This window comes from Leptonychotes weddellii, chromosome 13 (genome assembly GCF_054177405.1).
Source record: "Leptonychotes weddellii isolate Sample4059 chromosome 13, ASM5417740v2, whole genome shotgun sequence".
Taxonomy (NCBI): Eukaryota; Metazoa; Chordata; class Mammalia; order Carnivora; family Phocidae; genus Leptonychotes; species Leptonychotes weddellii.
Genome location: NC_138381.1, coordinates 80,534,159 through 80,542,345, shown reverse-complemented (window position 1 = coordinate 80,542,345; position 8,187 = coordinate 80,534,159).

Below are 8,187 nucleotides of genomic sequence, written 5' to 3'. Positions count from 1 at the left end.
GACTGCTGGCACCTTCCCTGTAGTTCTAGTCCCACCCCCTCACCCCCCGTGTCCCTGGCCTCAACCAGAACCTACTTGGGGGTAAAGGACAGAAGGACAGATGCTTTTTCCCACCCTGAAAAGCCAGCCACCCTTTTCTTAAAGCATCTAATTGGTCAGCAGCCTTTGTGACCGTATCCTGCAAACAGGATGATGAAATCTTGCTTTCAAACTTGGCAGCTGTCCTCATCCCAGTTACAAACTTGGATACAATCGATGAGTGTTTAGGTTCCAGACTCTGGAGGGGGTAAAGCTGTCGAGTCCAGACAGATCCGTGCACTCAGAAGTCACATGCTCCTGGGGAAATCCACCTCAGAGGGTCATATAAGTAGAAAATAAGATGAGCCACAAGCTTAATAAATATTGATTATTATTGTCATCCATTTGCTTTAGCAAGGATGTGGGCCAAATGGAGTCCCCCAACCTCTTACCCTAAGCCTAAGGCCGGTTTTCGGCATCTGTGTGGACAGCCACAGATTTTCCTTTAACCCAGGCCTTCTTGGTCCCCTCCACAAGCAAGCGTCCACACTCACAGCAAGAGCAGATAGCTAATGGCCCCATCAGAATAGTCAGGTTGCTCAGAAAGGATTCCACCACGGGAACTCTTCCCAGAGCAAAGAAGACCCATATGACCAAGAAGGAGTTAGCCACTTCGTCCTGAGTGCACTTTGCAAGCAAGCCTGTTGGGAACACAAGGGACGCAAATTGGGCACAATGCTTCTGCGAACCTGCCTGCTGGGAGCTCAAGTCCCAGCGCCCCAGAGGACCCTCAGGAAAACACCAAGCAGCTCGCTCTGCTGCTGGTGGGAGTGTACATTGCTTTCGCCTCCCAGGAGAGCAGGAACTGATAAAACATAAATGCTGAGAGCTGGTGACCCTGTACTTCCACTTCTAGAGAGATTCCCCGGAGTTAAGCTCCCACATATGCACAGGGAGACAGTATCACAAGCGCTTACTACAACACGATAGCAACAAAAAATGGAACTTCCAGAAATACCCATTGACAGGGAAATGTATACAAATAGTTACCTGGATTCCCGTATGGCATCTAAAAGGAAGCAAGTTCATCTGTATCAACAGGGTTAGATCTCAAAGGATAATGTTGAAAAAAAGAAGGAAGTTCAAGAAAGTTATGATAATAGCTTTATACAGTCCACAGTATGTATAATTTTATATAGGGATGGTATAGGATAATACCATTTACGGACATTTTTTTTTTTAAAGATTTTATTTATTTATTCATGAGAGACAGAGAGAGGCAGAGGGAGAAGCAGGCTCCCAAGGAGCAGGGAGCCCGATGCAGGACTCGATCCCAGGACCCTGGGATCATGACCTGAGCCGAAGGCAGACGCTTAACCATCTGAGCCACCCAGGCGCCCCATTTACGGACATTTTTATAAACACAAAGCCATATTAGTTCTTGAATGTATGTAGACAAATTTTTTTTTAGTTGACTACAATGATATAGACTGAATCCGGATGCTGTTGTTTCGAGAGACAGTAGGAAGGGGTGTGATGGGGAGGGGCAGAACAGTCAAAGAAGGCTATCTGCAAGGTTCCCTTTCTTCTGTTAAAAGAAGGTAATTGAAGCAAACAGGGCAACATATTAACCACTGTATAACTCTAGGCGGTGAGAACACCAATGTTTCTACCTTTTGGCATTTTTGAAAATATTTCTTCCCACAAGAAAAGCCAAAGGGAAATATGTCAAACCAAGGGTATTCCTTGTTCTCACACTTAGCATTCTAAGCTGAGCTCCTGGTGGTTTGGTTTGTTCGTTAGTTGCAGATGTCATTCACTGGCCCTGTCCCAGAACTTCTGAAGATGATCATCTCAAAGAGCACAGAGAAAAAATGGGAAAACGTACTCTGGCTGGCATAGATAACGCGTTTCCCCGGTAAGACTGCCCGAGCTCTTCCAGTCACCAGTGGCTTTGCGGTGTAGAGGGGTACTTCCTTGTCTCTGCCACCCAGCATGGATTGCAAACCCGTGCTTACCCTGTAGTTTCAAACATTGCAGCCACATGCATGGAGAGGCAACAGAATTACAAAAATGTTGCAGCAACAGTACAAGGGATTTCAGCTACTGCCTCTAATTTCCTCAAACATCAGCATTTCCTCATTTCCTTGGTCCTCCTCTCCTTCTCTGAGTATGTATCTCACTGTATATATGATTTTTAATATATATATAGGATTTTGTCCTCTGGGATGTTTGAGAGTAAGCAGCAAGCGGGATGCCCCTAGGTACGTATTTCTTGAAACCAAGGACATTCTGTTACGTAACCACTGCTCAGTTACCCAACTCAGGAAATGATCCTGGCCCATGGTCTCATCTACAGACCGGAATGCCACGGGTCTCACTGCCGTCCAAAGCTGGTGCAGGATCCGTTCAGGATTACATGTTACCTTCAGCTGTTCAGTCTGTGAAGTCTCTTTTAAACCAGAGCAGTAACTTCAACTTTCATGACCTTCACACTTCTGCAGCAGATTTTGTAGGCCAGGTCTTCTGTGGCTTTGTCTGATATTTCCTCTGGATGGGATTCAGGTTACACAGTTTGGGTTCGGATACCTTAGAAATGGTGATGTCCTTCTCGGTGCATCTTTTCAGGAGCACAAAGTGACCTTCGTAGAATATTTCAGACCCTCCTTGGGCCTGCTAATGTTGCAGGAGTTTGCCGGCTCACTTACATACATGAAATCGGTGGCCGGCCAGGCCCTACGTGAGCTAAGTTGTGCCTCCTTTTCCACCCCATCTCCAGCTTCTTTCCCTGTAACTCTGCTGTAGCCACGCGAGCCTTTCTGAATCTTACCTCTGCCAATATTTGTCCCTGCCTGAGGGCCTTTGCACTGACTGGTCCCTCTGCCTAAAATGCTCTTCCTCCACATTCTTGCCTGACTGCCTCCTTCTCACCCCTCAGGTCACAGCTCAAATGTCACCTCCTCAGGAAAGCCCACCCTGACTGCACTCTCTAAAATGGTGTCACCACACCAGCCCATTTTCCATCTCAGCCCCCATTTGATTTTCTCCAAAGCACTTACCACTAACTGAAAATAGCTTGCTTAATAATTTACATGCTTACCTTTTTGTCTTTCTTTCTCTCACTAGAATAAAGAAAGCACGTTGCTTGGCATGATACTCAGGGTGTCTAGCACAGTGCTTGGCTCATATTGGGTGCTCGGTAAATATATGTTGAATCATTGAGTGAATTACTCTTCACCCCATCTGAATACAGAAAGAATAATCAGTAACAGCATCATTATATGCTAATAAAATAATGGTGGCTTACATACACAAGCTTATTAGAATTTTAATATGCTATTTCATGTCAAAGACTAATCATTAAACAAATAACATTTAGCAAATACAGGGCCAACCTTTCCCAATTGTGCAGTTTGCAAACCAATAAGGAAGGAATTCTTAAAGATTCCATTATCTACTTCATTCATCAATCCAGCTGGATATCAGTAATTTGTCAAATGAAATATTTCCTTTACTGGACACTCAGTTTTCTACATAGGGAGCACACTGATGCCCAGATTACATGCTACTTCTTAGCATTAGCACAGAAATTACTTTCCCTGACTGTGAAATCAAGAGCCTAGTCATGTATTCATGGCAGATATCCATCCAATCTCTTCCATCCAACGACCAGACAGTGCAGACGGTACACTTCGGTGGCCCATGAACTCAGTCCAACCATCAGTGGTATTTGTCCTATCCTGGGGTGGATCACAACATGATTTGTATCTAAACTAGTTGCCTGTATTTTAAAATGTGCTGGTTTTTAAAGTGAGTTCACAAATTCCTTGAAACTTCTCTCTTGAAAAGGGTTGAGTCTACTTCTGGAGTATGGGTGGGGCTTAGTGACTTAGTGACTGTGGACAGGTTCCAGTGATGAGGAGATGAGCCGGCCTGTGAGGGAGCCGTCTGGAGAGTCATCTTCCAGCCCCAGTCCCGCCTCGCCGGCTGTGGCCCCCCATATGCATCTTACCTGCAGTTTCTGGGGACGGAGTGAAGCCGCTCCCGAATCCTGACTCACAGAAACCATGTGAGATTTATTGTTTATTGTTATTTCAAACACTAACTTTTGACGTAATCTGCACTGTGATGAGTGACGGGTCTACAACACAAAAAACAAGGATAGTTCACATAAAAATCCAGACATCTGGTTTCTGTTGAGCATCAAGATAGGCAGTCACTGGGCCTATTCTTAAGACGAGAGGCCGTGAGCCTCTTTCCTACATGGCCGCGAGCATCTGGATTAGCCACCTGCCTCCCAGGGATGGGCGAACACTGCGTTTGGCCTCAGGCTCTGCCAATCCCTATTATGTCTCAGACCTGAAGCCTGTTGCTGGCCCTTGTCACCTGGTGCTCAGCCCGCTCTACTCACTCAACTGCCTGAGCCCTGCAGGACCTGAGCTCACAATCTCTGGTTTCGTGAATCTAAGACACAGAGCTGAAAAAATACACTCATTCATTCATTCATTCATTCAGCGAATACTTAGCGAGCATCTATGGACCAGCCATTCCCTAAGGACTGGGGTAGTGAATGAAACAGACCCCAGAGGTCTTGGCCTCCTAGAGCTTTCATCCTAGAAAGAAGAAACAGGAAGTAGACTTGGTAAGGAAGTAACGTATATAGGTTATTGATGATTGCGAAGTGAAAAATAAAGCAGGTAAAGAAAATATGGAAGGGTGCCTGGGTGGCTCAGTTGGTTAAGCGACTGCCTTCGGCTCAGATCATGATCCTGGAATCCCAGGATCGAGTCCTGCATTGGGCTCTCTGCTCACAGGGAGTCTGCTTCTCCCTCTCCCACTTCCCCCTCTCATGTGCTCTCTCTCTCTCTCTCATTCTCTCTCTTTCAAATAAATAAATAAAATCTTAAAAAAATATATGGAATGTCAGAGGAAGGGGAGAGTGACCAGCAGGACTTCCCTAAGATAGTGACATTTGAGCAAAGGCCTGTAGAAGGTGAGGGAAGAAGCCACACAGATATTGGAGGACAGATAATTCTAGGGCCAGGGAATGGCCAGTGCAAAGGCCCTGAGGTAGAAGGCTGCCTGGAGCTGTCAGGGACAGCACGGAGGCACGTGGCTGGAGCAGAGGCTCAGAGGTGACACGGGACCCCCGTGCTGACCATGTTTCTGTGTGAACTCGGGGTCTCAGAATGAGCGCAAGGAGCCTCTTGTCTTAAGAACAACGGTTGCTTCTTTATAGCTAGAGGAACCTTCAAAACAGACCTTTGGCAGTCCACAGTAGGAGAGAATGCTCTTTGTGAAAGAATATCACTTTAGGGGAGTCTGGTCTAAGAGAGAGGATAAAAAAGGCCTTAAGAAAGCATAGGTATATAACAGAAGAAAACAGTTCTTAGCGGCTGACAGAGGTCTGGGGCCCTTCAGACCACTATAGATACCTACGTATCTGTGTCTCTATCTAGGTATCACCCATCTAAAGTCCAGATGTTTATATTTACCTTCAGATGGAGAGATCTAGATCTAGTATCTATAGACCATGTGGCATAGGAGCAGCATCTCTGCCTATATAGATTCAGTACCTATATATGTAAGGATATATAGGTATTTACATATGGATGTCTAGATATGCACCTTTTAAAGTATATATATGAAAAATTCCAGTATATATATTTTCCTAGTATATCTTTAAATGTATATATATTTAAATTTTCAGTATATATGTTTTTCAGGGTTTCAAAAATTGTGGCACATGTTAAATGCTGACTTTGAACAAACTGGCTCTTCTAAGACATGGAAATCGCCGATGCAACAGAGCGGTGCTATTTATAAGATAATTACAGGGCGTACTGGGTTCTGGGGGCTGCCACAACAAAATACCACAAACTGGGTACCTTGAAAGCACAGAAACGGATTCTCTCACACTTCTGGAAGCCTGAAATCCAGGTGCTGACGGGGCCACGCTCTCTCTGAAGGCTCTAGGGGAGAGTTTGTTCTAGGCTTTTCTCCTTGCTTCTGATATTGCTGGCGATCCCTGGCCATCCTTGGCTTGTCGATGCACCAGCCTGCGGTCTCCTGGGCTATCACATAGCTTCCTACGGTCTTCCCTCTGTGTGTCTGCATCCTAATCTCTTCTTTTTTTTAATTTTTTCTTAGATTATTTATTTACTTATTTGACAGAGAGAGAGCATGAGCAGGGGGAGCAGCAGAAGGAGAAGCCGACTCCTCTGCTGAGCAGGGAGCCTGACGAGGGGCTCGAGCCCAGGACTCCAGGATCCTGACCCCAGCCAAAGGCAGTCGCCTAACCGACTGAGCCACCCAGGCACCCCGTGTCCTAATCTCTTCTGATGAGGGCACCATTTGTTTTGGATCAGGGCTCCTGCTAACAACCACATCCCTTCACTTGTTTATGTCTGTAAAGACCAGTCTCCGAATAAGGTCCCAGGTATGGGGATGAGGACTTGGGCGTATTTTTCTGGGGGACACAATTCAACCCTAATGCAGGGCTTATAAACATTTTGTAAAATCACAGTACGCTTTGGTAGACTGCTCAGAACTGGGGCACAAGCCTCGGGGTGTGCGATGTTTTCTCTGCTGGAGCCTGACAGCCTGTCTCAGGGCTGCCTGGGTGTATCACGTCACTCACAAGGAGGCTGGGGGAGCGGCAGGACTGTGTGTCTTCCCACATTGCTGGCTGACTCACGTAATAAGTAACCTTCCACCACTGATAGATACTGAGGTGTGTTTGAGCTTTTTTCCCACTAAAACCACGCGGCAGCTAATATCCTTCAACATATATATGTGTGTGCATCCTGGGGCTCTTACAGTTACTTTAGATTCCTCAAGAGGAATTGGTAGGTCAAAGGGACGTGTATCTCTATTTCTGTTTCCCCTAGACATTGGGAAAACAGTGTCACACTGTAGTTTTTGTTTGGTTTGGTTGTTTTTTTTTTTTTAAAGATTTTATTTCTCAGTCATCTCTCCCGGCAATGTGGGGCTTGAACTCCAAGATCAAGAGTTGTTCGCTCCTCTGACCCAGCCCGCCAGGCGCCCCTGTCACACTGCAGTTTGAATCAGCGTTTCCTGATGATCAGGGATATGTGTATCTTTTCCTCCCCATGGGCTGACATTTCAGCCCGCAGGTCAAAAGGGACTGGTCTGATGATAGTAGCCCTTCGAGTATTTCTTTCCCTTGGATGACATCAGTACCAAACAAAAGTCATGCATCATGATCTATGAGGTGTTTCATCCTGTGTCCTTCCCATTTGCACAAAGGAATACATCAAATAGTTCTCTGGAAACAAGCCAAGTGTAAGTGTCGTGGGCAGAATCCCCCCAGGGATGTCCATGCTCCAGCCCCAGCACCTGTGACTCAAAGTCCCCAAAAGGGACTTCGCAGAGGTGATCGGCACCACAGACCCCGAGAGGGGACACTGTCCGGGGAAGCCCAGTCTAATCATAGGAGTCCCACGAAGGGGAGAACTGGCGGTGGGCAGGCAAAATGTGGGCCGGCGGGAGAGGGGTGAGCGCCCCATGGAAGGAGGAAGAGCCACCAGCGGGGGCAAATGGTGCCCCCAGGAGCCCGGAAAGGGGACAAAACGGACCCTCTCCCAGAGCCTCCAGGAAAGGCCGAATCAAGCCCAGCAAGACACCTGGCCCCACAAACATAAGGTAATAAATGTGTTTTGTGGGCGCCTGGGTGGCTCAGTCGTTAAGCGTCTGCCTTCGGCTCAGGTCATGATCCCAGGGTCCTGGGATCAAGCCCCACATCGGGCTCCTTGCTCTGCGGGAAGCCTGCTTCTCCCTCTCCCACTCCCCCTGCTTGTGTTCCTGCTCTCGCTATCTCTCTCTCTGTCAAATAAATAAATAAAATCTTTAAAAAAAAAATGTGTTTTGTTTTGAGCCACTAAGCTAGAGGTCATTTGTTACAGCCTCGGGATGAGCACAATATGTGACATCATAAAACTCTTTCCAGAAACAAATCATCCTAAAATTTGTATGGAACCAGAAAAGACCCCGCATAGCCAGAGGAATGTTGAAAAAGAAAAGCAAAGCCGGCGGCATCACAATTCCGGACTTCAAGCTCTATTACAAAGCTGTCATCATCAAGACAGCATGGTACTGGCACAAAAACAGACACATAGATCAATGGAACAGAATAGAGAGCCCAGAAAT